Consider the following 17,499-nt stretch of genomic DNA (forward strand, 5'->3'; position numbering starts at 1 on the left):
AGTAGAGAGAGAGCCTTTCCTTAGTCTTCTTGAAACTCAAGTGACCAGCCAAAGGAATCTTGTGGGCTAACTGCAAGAACTGTGGTCTGTTCTCTTGGGGGACTACAAGTCGCTTGTAGTCTCCAGGTGCAGACTCGGTCGGTTCGCTGTAGAAGAGGCCATCTTCCCAGTGCAACCTGCATTTCCCAGGCTCTTGCCCTTCAGCCTGAGCTTCTGCCTGGTGGCGAAGACCTTCCAGAGTTGGACATTCCCTCTGTCCCTTACTGAAGTCTGCCCTGCTGAGTCCACCTTCTGGCAGGAAAGACTGCAGCTCAGGATGGTCAACAGGATCCAGATCTCCAATGAGTTCCTGGTCTTCCCTTAGCTCTTCCTCAGAGTCTAATTCTACCACACAGGGTTGTACCTCCCTCTCAGCCTCGGCTGGAGGTGGAGTTACGGGTGTAACTTTGGACAACCGCGGGGAAGTCTGTGTTAGCTGCACTGGAATGCTGGCTGCTGGTTTCGGGATAGAAGTCTTAGGTTTCCCTTTCGCTTCTGATTTCTTGGAGACAGCGGCCGACAATTCCAGTGGAGCAGGAGTGATTTCCTTCTTCATCATCTCCTGGAGAGTACCGCGCATGGTCCTCTCTCTTGTGGGTCTGGTTAGCTCCTGTAACCGTTTACTAGGAGGTCTGGGAGTATGCGATACAACTCCGAGAGTTTTCAAATCGTTACCCAACAGTACGCGTCCTGGTACCTCACTCTGTATGCTAACAGGTATCTTCACAGTCATGTCGTTACACTGGATGAGAACTGGTAATTGGGAAAGCATCTGCACAGGCCCTCCAGCTAACTTGGTGAGGCGTTTGGGTGTCTTAGCAACATCCTCAGCCTGAAAAAACGATTTATCTACCACAGTTATGCTGGCCCCAGTGTCCCTAATGGCAAAAGTCTCCTGACCATTCACCTGGACACTGTCCTTATAATACTCTTTAGTATTATCGGGGATAGAATTATAGACATCTAAATTCTGTTGTTCCCACAACCCCAGAGATACTAAAGAAACGCTGGCTGAGATTCCAGTGGGTTCGTCATCCAGCAGTAGAAAGTTTCCACTTGCCATTTGGACTTCCTCCTCTGGATTGAAGGCTAAGGAGACAAGCTGGAGCCCTGAAGGTTTACCCTTACATCTGGAATCCACTTTCACGTGGTCAGTCGAGCCACAAACAAAGCATTTACCGAATGCTTTCTGGAACGGTGGCTTGTTCTGACCTCCTTCCGGTTTGGCACCAGAAGGCACACTATTCGGCTGTGGTTTTCCTTGTGGCTTACCCTTCTGGTTTTGTTTGGGGCCCTCTTTGGAATTTGAGTTATTAGAATTCTCTTTTGAGTCTTTTTTAGGCTGTTTTCCCTCATCCTTTTTCTGAGTTGCCCCAGAATCCTTATGAGTAGCCCTGTTGGCAACCCATAAATCAGCAGCCTTAGCTAGCTTCCGGGAATCCAATTGCTTCGAATCAGCCAAGTGCTGTCTGAGCTCAGGAGAACAGGCATCATAAATAGACTCCAACATAAAAAGATTCCTCATACCCTCATAAGTGTTCACTTTGTAACCCTTAATCCATCCCTCTAAGTTTTTCAACCATTCACTCACCCAGGTAGCCCAAGGGGTACCATCATGCTTTTTGAGGGTTCTAAACCTCTTAAGATACTGGGAAGGGGTCTTCCCGAATCTAGCTATCAAAGCTAGCTTCACACTTTCGTAATCCATCTTATCCGCCTCCCCCAATTCCATTACCACATCAGTCGCAACAGGAGGGAGCCTAGAGAACAACCAGGGAAGCAAAGCATTCCCGGTGATGTCCTGGAGCCCATGTTTGTACTCAAACAGTTTCAACCAATCCAACACATCCAATCTCGGTTCATACATACCCACTAATTCCTTCGGCCTCTGGGGTCTTTTGGGACTGGAGCTCCTAGAGGAACCAGAGGAGAGAGAAGCATTTTCCATAGACAACTTTTTCATCTCTAACTCGTGATTAAGTTCTATATCCCTGAGTCTTAACTCAGCTTGCTTCTGCTCAGCCTGGGCATTCATCCGTCTGAACTCGAGCTCTTGGTTTCGTTCAGATTGAGCCAAGAACCATTTGTATTCTAATTCGAGCTTCATTTTTTCAAGTTCAAAATAAGCAGGGTTACTTGTGGGACCTGGTATGGGCCCCGTAGGCACAGCTGCTAAGGCAGGTAGAGGAGCAGGGGAGACAGTTTCGTTAGCCTCTCCGTCCTCGTCAGCCTCTTCATCGCTATCATCAGAATTACTATTTAGATCAACACCATCACTGTTATCTACATTTGCTGGGGAGATTGGTTCCTCTGAACCAGTACCCAGACTTTGGTTCGCCAGCAATCTCTCTATTAGTTCTAACTTCTTGCCTCTTACAGGAAGATTCTCTTGCCTACAGAGAGCTCGCAAACTCTCAGTATTTTCATCTGACAAGGACTCTTGACTGTAAGTTCCCATCGTAGACATGTTTCTGAAAGTTGCTTTTTTAGTGCTACGTTTTGTGGTTAGTTATCCTAAAGTGTCAAAAAGCACTCTAAACTGTATACTCGATACAATTCCCACCGCTGCCACCAGTGTTAGGCGGAAACCTGTGCAGTTCCCTCTGGGACCACTGCAAAAGATTTAGGACTACAGGTGTTTGGCAGTAAACCCACTTGGTAGCAGTCTGCACCACACAGATTCACTGTTGGTAGCTGTGGCTGAGCAGTCAGACCTCTCTCAAGAAGAGTTAAGCAGTATGTGGAGTATACAAGATAGGGCAATTCTTCACAGTAAGACAAGCAAACACGCAACGAGACTCAGTGTAAAGATATTAAGGTATTTATTTATAACGAAACATCTATCAAAAACACTATGGCACTATCACGGCAAACAAATCAATCACAATTACTCTATGAAGAAGAAACGATCAATCCCCCTAGCAATATGTCGACAAGTCTAGGTTTTACCGGCACCACTTATTTACAGACAGAGGTGTATGCCTCAAACTAGATGGCACTCTAATATTAGTTAGGACGGGAGAGAAAAATAGGCAGGTTACGAAATCAACACAGTTCAATACTTCGTGGGAAAAATGCAAGGCAAACAGCAAGAACCACAATAGATCACAAAGTTCAGAGGCCAGGCCCACTGAGAGAGAGGCAAGGCGATACGTCCCAAAAGTCTCTTAGTGGAAATGCGTTCGAGTCTTTGTAGCAAATTGTTATCGGCAGATTGAACTAGTTCAGAAAAATATGTGAGAAAGCTTGGAGGCGACCCAACGGAAAGGAGAGGATTAAGACACCTCACTCGAACCGATCGAAAGGGAAGCCAGGCGGACACGGTACCTTGTTGTGGAGGGCAGCTCCGGCAGGGGCAGTTGTTCCTGGTGGTGGATGCACGTCGGGTCTTTGCCAAGAGTAGAGATGATCTCGTCGTCGAAGAAAAGTGAAGTCCGGTGCACCACCAGGGAAGAGACCAGCCGCGGAGTGCTCCGTCACAAGGCACCACCTTTTGGTCGCGGTACAGGGGTAGTGGCTATCCAGTTGCCGAGGTGCTCTGCACGGGCAATTCGACCACTGCGTCCTGAGGCGAATAAAAAGCAAAGGGGACTGGTTGTTCCCACCAGCCAGGGGAAGAGACTCTCCGGCAGGGAGATCTCCTCTGTCGTCGGGAAGTGGTGAGTCGGTTCCGCAGGGCTCCACCGGAGGTGTCGTCGTGCAGGTCGGCTCAGCGTTACCCTCGTCGGATTCTTAGGTCAAGTGGCGACTTCTGAAGATCCAGTCCCAAAAGCCCTGCTTTTATGCAGAAAACCCCCATTCATTCAGCCTAGCTGTCAATCAACACATGCTAAGTGGTGAGCGGGGAGGCTCACCACTTGGGCCAATCACTCCAGAGTGCGACCGGAGTTGGCAAGGCAACTCGGTCCAGGGTGCCTAAACCCCCTCCCACATCCCTGTGGTAACCCAGACAGGATGGCACCACTTTGGAGGGTCTCTGTACAGAGCCCGCCAAAAGTGGAACAAAGGGCTCGACCTTTGGTTTAGGAGTCACAGAGACAAACAGAGACGCCATTTTACAAACCGAGTTCTGGCAGAAGATACCATCCGATAAACTTATTTAAGATAAGTAGATCGGTGGTACGTTAGAGATTAACGAGAAAAAGTATCAATCTCCAACAATGGGACAAATCCCATGGGGTTATGTTCGGGGTCGAACATAACAAGAAGTTTCCACTGCCACCAGCCAAAACTCGACGAGGGGGGACGGGACAGTGCCCCTCGAATAACAGATCCAGGAGTAATCAAATTACCCCTACTAGTACGTCCACAATAAGATGGTTTGTACTAGTTCTGTTAGTAAATTTAGGTCTAGTAAAGCCAATGGTGACTTTACATGCCCGGGGAGACAGTAGTCAGTCCCCGGGTATGGAGTCTATGGCGGAGGCCCGCTAGGATGCCCCAGTGTTACGGCACGTAGGGTGCGGTGTAACACACATAGAAAAACATATGAGACCCTATGGAGTAAAAGACCCCATAGCCCATAGAACACATTGACATTCAAAGGAATTACCCACATACATGTCCAAGAGTGGGAGAAAAAGAGTCTCACTCTTGGCAGGATGGAAAAAAACAAACTCCAGAAATCCAGCAAAGTTGCTGGGGGACTCACTAGGTTAGGAAATTCAGCCTAAACAGAGAATTCTCCCTAACATCGACCACCACCCCCACCCCCCAGCCACCAGGGGCAGCCTCCACCAGGCCCCCACTCATGTCTCCCATCACCCCCACCCCCCAGCCACCAGGGGCAGCCTCCACCAGGCCCCCACTCATGTCCCCTATTACCCCCACTCCCCAGCAGTGCAGGGGCAGCCTCCACCAGGCCCCCACTCATGTCCCCCTGCACCCCCACCCCCCAGCCGTGCGATTTGCCTGGGTACGTGTACTTCGGGGTGCGCGGCAAGTTCCACACGGGATTGGCCTGGGTACGTGTACTTCGGGGTGCGCGGGAAGTTCCACACGCGATTGGCCTGGGTACGTGTACTTCGGGGTGCGCGGGAAGTTCCACACGCGATTAGCCTGGGTACGTGTACTTCGGGGTGCGCGGGAAGTCCCACACGCGATTGGCCTGGGTAGGTGTACTTCGGGGTGCGCATGAACTTCCACACGCGATTGGCCTGGGTACGTGTACTACGGGGTGCGCGTGAACTTCCACACGCGACTGGGCCTGTGAGAGTGGGGTACATGTATTCCAGGGGTGGGCAGGAATATTTACCCGCGACTGGGCCTGGGAGAGCGTGCTACGTGTATTCCTGGGGTGGGCGGGAAGATTCACACTTTCGCCTTCGACGTGCCGAAAAATAAATGGTCCAATCCTGAGACACGTACGCCAGCATGAAGCAGGCGTACGTCGAACCGCGCAGCATAAAAGTGCGCGCAAACAACAAACAAGCTCATAGCCAGGATGAATATACCATTCCTAGCAGCAGTGGCAGTGGGTTACCAAAGGAGGAGGAGGAGGATAGTGAGGGCCCGAATTTTCACTCCCAGAACCAGCCTTTTTGGGATGCCTGATGACCAGGTGTATGGGAGGTACAGGTTTCCCCCACACATAATACTGGACCTGGTCAGTGAGTGGGAGGATGACCTCACATCACCCACCCTGTGCTCCCAAGCACTCAGCCCCCTGGAGAAGGTCCTCAATGTACTGCACTTCTTGGCCACAGGGTCATTTCAGCAGACAAGTGCCATAGTGGGTGGGGTGTCACAGGCCACGCAGTCACGCTGCCTACACCAGGTCTTGAACATCATCCCTGCACGCCCCATCAGTCCGTAGGCACATATACCTGCCCAGGACACCTGCAGAAAGGCAGGCTGCCACCCTCGATTTCTACGGTGTGGCACAATTCCCAAAAGTGCTAGGTGCCATTGACTGCACCCATGTGGCACTACGTCCCCCCAGGGCATCTGAGCACATCTATAGGAACCGCAAGCACTGCCATTCCATCAACATGCAGGTAGTATGTAATGCTAAGGGAATCATCACCTCAGTATATGCCAACTATCCAGGGTCCACCCACGACAGCTTCTTTTACCGAATGTCTACCCTAAGCCGGGACCTAGAAGCTGGGCGGCATGGCGATACATGGCTGCTTGGTGAGTATGAATGCCACTGCACATGCATGCATGTCAGAAGCAGAGTTATGTCACTACCCCACTAATGATACCCATGACCTCCTCACCAGGGGACAGTGCCTACCCTCTGAGCACCCACATGATGACGCCAATTCGGAACCCCATCACCCAACCCCATACAACACAGCCCATATTGCAACCGGGGGCATAGTGGAGCGCACATTCGGAGTGCTCAAGTCACGCTTTCGCTCCCTTGACCGTTCTGGCGGGCAGCTGTTATGTGCGCCCCCAGTAGTGTGCAGGATCATAGTGGCAGCATGTGTCCTGCACAATGTTGCAACATGCCGGGGCCTGGCTGTGGACATGGTGGTGCCCCCACATCCCCAACCGCATGCACGCCCGCTGCGCATGGGAGGGGAGAGGGCACGGGGTGAGGCAGTCCGTACGCAGCTGGTGGCTAATTACTTCACATAGAAATCACACCCCAGTGGAGTGCACACAGGCCTGGCACATACCATCTGATAAGCAATGATGACTCGACCTGACAATTAAGACGAACAAAGGGACTGTCAACTGTCAGAACCATAGCAGCCTGAGATTGTTCATGTGGAAGTGTCACAATGTGTGCATCCCTACCTACACAAACACCACCAATGCAGTGTCATGAAAAGACACTTCCATGCTGCAGAAATGAATACCCACTTGCAAAATAATACATGAAAACAGTGCCATGTCACCCACCCCCTCCCCGGCACGGCCACACAACACACCATGGCATGTCATGCAATGTGAGAGGAAAGAAATTAATCCCCACAACACGCCCCAAGTGTCAGCAGCTACAGTGTCCGTAATGGAAACATGTCCACACATGAAATGCTCACAGTAATGCAGGACCTACAACCCACATTACCAAATACTTACTAAGAATACCAATCACCTACACAACCTCCAACCTACCTTAAACATGACATTACAGACTTAAAAATTAGCTAGCCTCACCACCTGATGATGACAGCCCTCCGAACACTTCCAAGTATACAGTGTTAGCGCCACGCAAGAGTGTAGGTGCACTGCTTACAACATGGACTCCAGTTCCAAGGTGGACCGCATTGTGAAGACATGAGGAAAGGACCTGCAAATATGGAGGATGAGATGGATGCAGAGGCACATATCAATACACCACGCAGTGTACAATACAACAACAATATGCACTATGAATGTATACACAGTATTGACTACAGACTGCCCACACAGCTCATGGGAGTCCAATGTCACCATGTACGTCAATGTCACTTGGGCACACCCTTTGCAAGCCCATAGAAATGGGAAGCAGAAGGGGTGTGTGTGACAAAAACCCAAGCATCTGAACCAAATCCATGACAAGCCTGCATGTGCCCAGCCACAATGCAGTGTATGCCCACGGGAGCCACACAAGGCAACACACTGTCCCAAAAAAAAAAAATCAAAAATGGCCATTAATGGGCCCAGAGGGGTGGGGGAGGTCCGATGACAGGGTGCACACCAAAACCCACCTGTGTGGATCTTGCGGAAAAAAACACCTCCATGGGCTCATGGCCTACACGGCTACCTATTGTGGGAGTATCACTGCTGTCGCTATCCTCACCCTCTGCAGCAGCATCAGGAGGTGGTGGCACTATGGGAGGCAGCCCATGCAAAGCCCTAGTCTGTTCCTCCATGGCTGCAAGCATGCGGGTGTGGTAGGTCTCGTTCTGGAGGATAAGTGTGCGGAGGTCCCCATGCAACAACTCACGGATGCCCGGACCTCCGCCCTAGTTGCCTGCATCTCAGCTGAGAGCGTACGGGTGAGACGCTCCAGCTGCTGTTCTGTCCTTCGGTTTGTTGAAGCCTCAAGCTCAACAAGAGTCGTCCTGAGGTGAAAGAGTTCCAGCCTCAGGGCTTCCCTGTGGCCCTGGGACTCTATGGAGATGGCTTCCTGCAGAGTCGCCAGTGCCGCCCGCCTGTCCGTGTTGGATGCCAACATGTCCTCCCTGTGTGACTGGCAAATGGAGTCGGTTGCCTGCTGTAGTCGCTCCATCAGCCTTTCGGGGGGACAATGGAAGTGGCCACCCTATCCATGGCCTGAGCCATCATCTCTGATGATGCTGCCTGTTGGGTTGCCATACCGTAAATGGATTGCTCCCATGCGGTATTGCCAGGTGGCGTACGGCCACCACGTCGGCGGGCACCACACCTGTCTGGGGCAAGGTGAACTGCGCCTTGCTGTGCCGGCACTGCCTGAGGCTGCAGGACTGCATTCCCCCTCTGATCTGCTGGCCCAGGAACAGGATCAGATGTCGCAGAGTGTGACCCTGCATCCGTAACCACCAAAGGTGTACCTGCCAACACTGACATCCCCATTGAGGGTTCTAACCCTGGTGCAGGTGGGTCGGACAGAACAGAATCCCACTCACCTGCGACGGCACGTAGGTCTCATCATCCGAATCGACACCTGAATACAGCTTGGGGGAGGTGAAGCTAGAGACACCCCTTGAGAGCACAACCTGCAGCAGTTGTGGGTTCTCACCCACCACCACACCACGTCCCTCACTGGTGGTCGGTCGGCCCTCAGACCCCTCCTGGGTCTGCACCATCTCCACAACCCCAGCAGTATCAAGTGCGTCTTCCCCTGCAAAGACATAAAAGAAAAGAAATGGAAACAGGCATTAGCACTATGGGACACAATTAGGGCTGAGAGGCTACAGAAACAGTACTTGACAACACTCCCATGCATGCACTGTCACTGCGTGAGATGGGGAGGCAGATGGCACACATTGATGACACCAAGATGGAAAATGAACACATTTGCTGCATGCTGCCTAGCAGTGGCATCACACATTGGCCAGTGATTGGCAGGTCAAATAAACATGCCATCACACAGATGGCATGTACCCTAGCCATGAAGTGAAGAGGGAGAGGAGGTCACCAATTGTTCATTCAGTCCAGTTTGCTCATATAATTGATTATTTTCATTGTAATGGTTCAAATGTTTAACCTGCAGTTGCCAGTCAAAAATGGTCCTATAGCACAGGGACATGTCTAAACTAATCATGTCCAGGAAACTGAGCCAGTCCACTGTACCATAGCCATGTCAGACATGTGACAATAGGACTGAGAAATCCCGAGTAAAAGTGGTGGTATGCAAACAATCTGCCTGAATAACAGAGGTAAATAAGCAACAGTGTTGTGGCAAGATGACACTCCAAGGGCATCTGGCGTGGTGTTGGGCTGGATGTCTAATGTTGGCCGAAGGGATGCTGCTATACCCAAATGCTGGTGCCAAGAATGTATAGGAAGAGGCACATGGGTGAGCCGAACCACTCAGGCACACACACCCTCGCCTTGCACCCAAACAGAAGCCCTCCCACACACACCATGCACATGGATGACACACACATGCATGTGCACTCACCGGACAATGCCTCGTAATCTGCAAGTTCTCCCACGCCTTGGATCTGTTCCTCCGTGACGTAGGTCCCAGCAACCTGCTCATGTGGAGTGAGTTCTATGTCGTCTGCTGGAGACCCACCTCCAGTCACTAGAGTTGCGGCATGACTTGAGGCCAGCTTATTCTTTGCCCTGCGCTTCCGGTCATTCCAGCGCTTTTAGCATTCATTAGCTGTGTGCCTCACGATTCCAAGGGCACTTATGATGTCCGCAATGGTCTGCCAGTGTGCCTGACGTTGTGCAGGTGTGGTCTTGGATCCTGCAACAATCACCATTTCGCGGTCATGTGCGGACACATACTCTACAAGTGCATTCAGTTTGGCCTCATTGAAGCTGGGCTTCTTTGACGGGCCGGACTGTGTAGCCGTGTCTGGGGCATCAGCCTCTACTGGACGAGCACTCTTCCTCTTCCGCTTGGAAGGTGGTGGGGATCCTGAGTGTCCTACGCCGCTCTGGACACTAGGGGCAGGAGCGTGGGATTGCACACTCAGCATGGGAGTTGGTGCAGGCATTAGCTCAAGTGTGATGGTGTCAGGGGGAATGTCAGCATGATGGACTTGGACCAACACTGTCCTGGATGGGTGTGTGAGAGGTGGGGTGGATGGAGCCGCAGCTGCCCCTGCAGCCTCCCCAGCCTGCCTACGCGGGGCAGCAGATGACCTAGCTGCCCCTGATCCACGTGGCCTGATGACACCAACGTTCACCGGCGCACGTGGCCTAGACCTGCTGACCTGGAAGTCAGCCATGAGTCACCCTGTGCCAGGTCTGGTTCCACAGTGGGCTGGTCCAACAAGGGCTGAGCATGGATGGTGTCAGCCACGGTAACCTCAACCAGGGGGGGCGGCATGGGTGTCCCTGACTGCTCCTCCACACATGGGGGGCTAGGGGCACCCTGCAAGTCACGGCCACGTCCCCTACTGGATCCACTACGGCCACCACTTGGGGCTCGGCCACCTTTACCACCCTTACGGCTTGGTCGCCTCCCAGCCATGGCACTGATGTTATTGTGGGTATGGGAGTCGATGTGAACTATTGTCCTGGGCAATTGGGGGTCAAAGGGGTTGGGTACCAGATGGTAATCGTACCCTAGTGCTCTAGGAAGGCTGTATGTCACCCGTGGGGAAAGATGACGGGTCACGCAACGCACAGGCACCCCAAAAAAGCGAAGTAAGGTGCACGCAACCCCTCCTAGACCACGTGCGTGGAAAAATAAACCTGCACTACGCTGTGGCACCCAGGAACACAAGAATGAACGTATGCATGTCACATGCAGCCTAGAATGACCTCTGAAGGGGTACGCGACACACGGGGCAAGCACAGATGTTAAATACGTGCGCGACTCACCGTCTGCCAGGAACAAAAGCGTGAAGAATATGCGCGTGTGTGCGTTGGCAACACCCCTGCCAAAAGAAGAATTGTACGCTGTCTGAGGAGACAGGACAACAGTAGAAGGGAACGCTGTTTGAGGAAACAGGCCCAGGAAAAAGAGGGAAAGAGAAAAAGCTGTCAGAGGTAACAGGGAGTACGAACTGGAAACGCCGTGAAGTAAATCACGTGTGAACCGACAAGAAGTACAGATTTCACCCACTCGCTCTCCACGAAAAGCACATACAAGGAAATGGCGTTCTACACGTACCTTTTATACACACGTCACAGACGCGCATACGCGATGAGGCCATTTCCACCAATTACGCGCTTTGACACTCGGACGTTTATCTCTTCATTTTTACACGCGCCATTCTCTACGGCCATGCGCGTGACGTCACAGCTGCGCATGGTGGCCTTTGGGCCAATGAAATCGCATATGCGAGCACACGTGGTAAAACTGCACGTCCGAGTGTCATCATGGCCTGGGTACGTGTATTTCTGGGGTGCGCAGGAAGTTCCACACGCGATTGGTGGAAATCCACGTGTGCTCTGTCATCACGTGTAATGAGGGAAACACCTGTGCGCCTCACGTCACAGACGCACTCACGCGCTAAGGGCCTTTGGTCCAATGAAATTGCATATGCTTGCTGACGTGCACACGTGCTAAGGGCCTTTCCTCGATTTACACGCAGACGTGCAGGATTTTCACATGCCAAATCACTCTGTATCAAGCTGGCCACGCGTATGCACACGGAAGACCACGCTCCTGCCCACAAGGCTGAATTACTGCCCCCCAGAGCCCCGAGCACGCTCCCACCTGCCATCTGCTGCTGCCTGACTGCCTGCTGCCCACGTGCCCGGCCATTTGCTGCCTGCACATCAGCCAGGGGTGCTGTTGCTGTGACCACCCCTGCTGGAACCGAAGACTCCCGACTGGGATTCCATCACTCCACAGCCCAGCCCCAGGACCCAGTTGCCCACCCACTCCGGCCTCTGGGGTTGTCATGTCGGGCACTGCAACATCTGGCACCACTGACGACCCCCGGCCAGAGAGGCAGAGGGGCACCAGCTTCAGTGCCAGGGAAGTTGGTGTCCTGGTGGAGCAAGTCCTGGGGAAGTATGATGCCCTCTACGGAAGGAAGGACGGACTCGGATCTGGACTGACATCGTGACTGCCATCAACGCGGAGGGGGTGGCAGTCCGCGACTTCCAACATGGCAAGAAGCGCTGGGAGGACTTCAGGTCCAGGATTCTGAACAAGGCCCGGCGCCTCTTGAAGGCAGCGGATGCTAAGGGGCGCCGGGGACACTTGTCGGAAGATCAGATGAGGGTCCTGGAACGCATATCCCCAGCGCTCCACGTCCAGGTCCTTGAGAGGCAGACCCGTCTGGACTCGAGCGGTAAGTGTACATGCATCATGATTGTAAGCTGTGCGTGTGGTGATGTGCCAGTAGTGTGCCGGTTGCACATCTGTTTGTATGGGGCCGAGTATGGGTGGGGGTGTACAGGACCGTGAGGCTAACACATGCGAGGGCTGTCATGTGTGAGACATGGATGGTGCTTGTATGTGTAGCCTTGCATGCCAAATGCAGTTGCGTAGGCACACATGTTTGGATGAATGTGTATGTAAGTGGGCATTTTCGTGATGTCACGCATGTATGTTGTTTTCAGCTGCATGTATCAGCACTGTGTACATGTGCATGTGTGTATTTGACAAGGGTGCAACAGTGAGGCAACATGGATGCATGTGACAGCGGGATGTGGAAGCCTGATTGGCAGATGTGACATGGATGCCCATTGGAACACCGCGACAGTTGGCTGAGGTGTACACATGCATGCAAGTGTGGTGGTGGCGTACATGTGTAGTGCACTCCCTGTGTTGCATGTGATGTCTGGCTCACCTTTGCCTGCTCATGCTGTTGTATGTGTATGGATGGTGCTGGCAGTTGCGATGTGGCTGTGGTATGGCTCATGTGTGCAAGTTGAAATGACATGTGTGTTGCCGATTGTGATGCCATGTCTGAGGTTTGCCAATGCCACTCATGTGCAACTGTCGGAGAAGGTGCTGTGGAGCACAGTGGCGGGGATCGCACCGCCAGCCGGAGACGCAAGGCCCGGCTCCCCTCCCAAGTTGTGATCTCGTCGGGGAGTGAGGAGTCCGGTGCCGATTCCCAGGCCGCAGCTGCCGGGGGGAGGTCCAAGAGGCGGAGGTCAGAGTTGGACTCCTCGGCAGCAGAAGGGGCAGCTGGGACCCCACAGGGCCCAACGGGGGAGATGGCACGGAGTCATCCAGGTTGGTGGGGGGTTTGGTGGAGGAGGAGGCCATGCAAGCAACAGAGACGGGGTCTGGAGGTGGGGATTCCACTGGTGCTAGTGGTGCAGTGCAGGACCAGGGACAGGAGGCAGCACAGGTCGCCGCGGAGGTGCCTGTGTACAATCCTGTCTCTGATCCTGTCACTGCATCATCTTGAACCAGCAGGGATGCCTACGTCCAGACCCGTTTTCAGGCAGGGGATGAGCTCACGACAACTGGCCTTTCTCTGCCTGCGGACGTGGCTATCCAGGTCCGGGTTGAGCCTGTCCTGACTGGTGTGGCGTTGTGTCAACGGGCCATGCGAGGTGACCTGCAGTCTTTTCATGAGGAGACTGCAAGTCATCTCGAATGGCTCGTTGACCGCGTCGGCCTACTGGGACAGGTCACCCAGGCCGGATTCCTCCGTTTGATGGGGCTTGCTACGACCCCCTCCTCAACTGAACCCGCTATGCGCCAGTCGTCCTCTGTGCCATCTTCCCACTCATCAGTCACCTGGGTACCCTGTGGAGCTGCCTCTGACGGTGCGGCCAGGCTGGTGGAGGAGGAGGCATCCCTGCCACAGTCGGGAGTCGGACGTCCAGCCGGGGTGGCCACATCAACAACTGCACCCCAGCCAGCGGAGGATGTGCAGGCAGCAGGATGCAGTGCACGGGCAGAGCCGCAGCAGCAGCAGCAGCAACGTGGTGGGAGCCATGATGGCTTGGGGCCTTCCACATCGGAGGGGCAGGCATCGGCCGGAGGGCAGGAGGACCCAGGACGGGAAGTGTCTTCCGTATGGCAGCGGTTGGGCTACGCCATAGATGCGGAGCGGCAGCGGGCGGAAGAGGCACGGCTCACGATGGTCAGGGCGGAGAACTCCATGCGGAGGGCCATGTGGCGTGCCGAGTGCCTCGAGACAATCGGCAGGGAGTTTGGGGGGAACATGTGGACGGCCCTGCGGACCCTCAGGGCCATGGAGGAGGAGCGCCTCCGGGACATTGAGCAGGAGTTCGATGATGCCCTGGCCCGGAACATCCCAAAGTGAGCCTTCAGACTAGCCCGCTGCCCTTGTAAATAGTTATATAGTTAGTGTTAGGTTTCCTTTGGTTTTGCATTTTTTTTGGACCTTTTGGACAATGGGCCACATTTTTGTATATAGTTATTTTTTTTAGGTAGTGTTATTAGATAGGTTTCATTTCTTCGGTTGGGATCATGGACCCTGGATTGTTTATCTGTACATAGTTGATTTTTGGATTTTCAATTTTTATTATGATTTCCCCATGGAGCAATGGTTTTCGAATTTATTTTTCCATTGGATTTACTTTTGGGGACTGTGACTTTGGACACCTTTCGTTTGCATTATGATTTGTGGTTTTGCATTTTTTCGCGTACCTGCTGTTTTTATTTTTTTTTAATTTCTATTGTTTGTTTATTTTTGATTCAATTTATGTTGCTTTTAATACATATTTTTTCTTCAAAGTTCAATGTGTAGTATCATCTCATTGGTTTCATGCATATCATGATATGGGTTATGACATTCACTGACACCCATTGGGTGTATGTGAGGGACATGTGTTCATTTGCAAGCTTGCAATTGTGGTTTGATCATGTTTTTGCCATTTCTAAGTGGGTGGATGCAATACTCGGGTGGGTGTTTGGCATTTGGAGGCTGACCATAAGGGCCAGGGATCTAGATTGTGGGGGCCTGGTGGAGGCTGCCCCTGCACTGCTGGGGGGTGGAGGCGGTGGTAGACATGGGTGGGGGCCTGATGGAGGCTGCCCCTGCACTGCTGGATGTTGGGGGTGCAGGGAGACATGAGTGGGGGCCTAGTGGAGGCTGCCCCTGGTGGCTGGGGGGTGGGGGTGATAGGGGACATGAGTGGGGGCCTGGTGGAGGCTGCCCCTGCACTGCTGGGGGGTGGGGGTGGTGGTAGACATGGGTGGGGGCCTGGTGGGGGCTGCCCCTGGTGGCTGGGGGGTGGGGGTGGTGGGAGACATGAGTGGGGGCCTGGTGGAGGCTGCCCCTAGTGGCTGGGGAGTGGGGGTTGTGGTAGACATGAGTGGGGCCTGGTGGAGGCTGTCCCTGCACTGCTGGGGGGTGGGGGTGGTGGTAGACATGGGTGGGGTCCTGGTGGAGGCTGCTCCTGGTGGCTTGGGGGTGGGGGTGATAGGGGACACGAGTGGGGGCCTGGTGGAGGCTGCCCCTGCACTGCTGGGGGGTGGGGGTGGTGGGAGACATGGGTGGGGGCCTGGTGGAGGCTGCCCCTGGTGGCTGGGGGGGGTGGTGGGAGACATAGGTGGGGGCCTGGTGGAGGCTGCCCCTGCACTGCTGGGGGGTGGGGTGGTGGTAGACATGGGTGGGGGCCTGTTGGGGGCTGTCCCTGGTGGCTGGGGGGTGGGGGTGGTGGGAGACATGAGTGGGGGCTTGGTGGAGGCTGCCCCTGGTGGCTGGGGGTGGGGGTGATAGGGGACATGAGTGGGGGCCTGGTGGAGGCTGCCCCTGGTGGCTGGGGGGTGGGGTGGTGGGAGACATGAGTGGGGGCCTGGTGGAGGCTGCCCCTGCACTGCTGGGGGATGGGGGTGGTGGTAGACATGGGTGGGGGCCTGGTGGAGGCTGCCCCTGGTGGCTGGGGGGTGAGGGTGGTGGGAGACATGAGTGGGGGCCTGGTGGAGGCTGCCCCTGGTGGCTGGGGGGTGGGGGTGATAGGGGACATGGTTTTGGGCCTGGTGGAAGCTGCCCCTGGTGGCTGGGGGGTGGGGGTGGTGGGAGACATGAGTGAGGGCCTGGTGGAGGCTGCCCCTGCACTGCTGGGGGGTGGGGGTAATAGGGGACATGAGTGGGGGCCTGGTGGAGGCTGCCCCTGCACTGCTGGGGGGTGGGGGTAATAGGGGACATGAGTGGGGGCCTGGTGGAGGCTGCCCCTGGTGGCTGGGGGGTCGTGGTGGTGGGAGACATGGGTGGGGCCTGGTGGAGGCTGCCCCTGGTGGCTGGGGGTGGGGGTGGTGGGAGACATGGGTGGAGGCCTGGTGGAGGCTGCCTCTGCACTGCTGGGGTGTGGGGTGCAGAGAGACATGAGTGGGGGCCTGGTGGAGGCTGCCCCTGCACTGCTGGGGGGTGGGGGTGGTGGTAGACATGGGTGGGGGCCTGGTGGGGGCTGCCCCTGGTGGCTGGGGGGTGGGGGTGGTGGGAGACATGAGTGGGGGCCTGGTGGAGGCTGCCCCTGGTGGCTGGGGGGGTGGTGGTGGTGGTAGACATTAGTGGGGGCCTGGTGGAGGCTGTCCCAGCACTGCTGGGGGTTGGGGGTGGTGGTAGACATGGGTGGGGGCCTGGTGGAGGCTGCCCCTGGTGGCTGGGGGGTGGGGGCGATAGGGGACATGAGTGGTGGCCTGGTGGAGGCTGCCCCTGCACTGCTGGGGGATGGGGGTGGTGGTAGACATGGGTGGGGGCCTGGTGGAGGCTGCCCCTGGTGGCTGGGGGGTGGGGGTGATAGGGGACATGAGTGGGGGCCTGGTGGAGGCTGCCCCTGGTGGCTGGGGGGTGGGGGTGGTGGGAGACATGGGTGGGGGCCTGGTGGAGGCTGCTCCTGCACTGCTGGGGGTGGGGGTGGGGGTAGACATGGGTGGGGGCCTGGTGGGTGCTGCCCCTGGTGGCTGAGGGGTGGGGGTAGTGGGAGACATGAATGGGAGCCTGATGGAGGCTGCCCCTGGTGGCTGGGGGGTGGGGGTGATAGGGGACATGAGTGGGGGCCTGGTGGAGGCTGCCCCTGGTGGCTGGGGGGTGGGGGTGGTGGGAGACATGAGTGGGGGCCTGGTGGAGGCTGCCCCTGCACTGCTGGGGGGTGGGGGTGGTGGTAGACATGGGTGGGGGCCTGGTGGAGGCTGCCCCTGGTGGCTGGGGGGTGGGGGTGGTGGGAGACATGAGTGGGGGCCTGGTGGAGGCTGCCCCTGGTGGCTGGGGGGTGGGGGTGATAGGAGACATGAGTGGGGGACTGGTGGAGGCTGCCCCTGGTGGCTGGGGGTGGTGGGAGACATGAGTGGGGGCCTGGTGGAGGCTGCCCCTGCACTGCTGGGGGGTGGGGGTAATAGGGGACATGAGTGGGGGCTTGGTGGAGGCTGCCCCTAAACTGCTGGGGGGTGGGGGTAATAGGGGACCTGAGTGGGGGCCTGGAGGAGGCTGCCCCTGGTGGCTGGGGGGTGGGGGTGATAGGGGACATGAGTGG

The sequence above is a fragment of the Ambystoma mexicanum genome, chromosome 6p (assembly GCF_040938575.1).
Source record: "Ambystoma mexicanum isolate Mex_15411 chromosome 6p, UKY_AmexF1_1, whole genome shotgun sequence".
NCBI classification, from domain to species: domain Eukaryota; kingdom Metazoa; phylum Chordata; class Amphibia; order Caudata; family Ambystomatidae; genus Ambystoma; species Ambystoma mexicanum.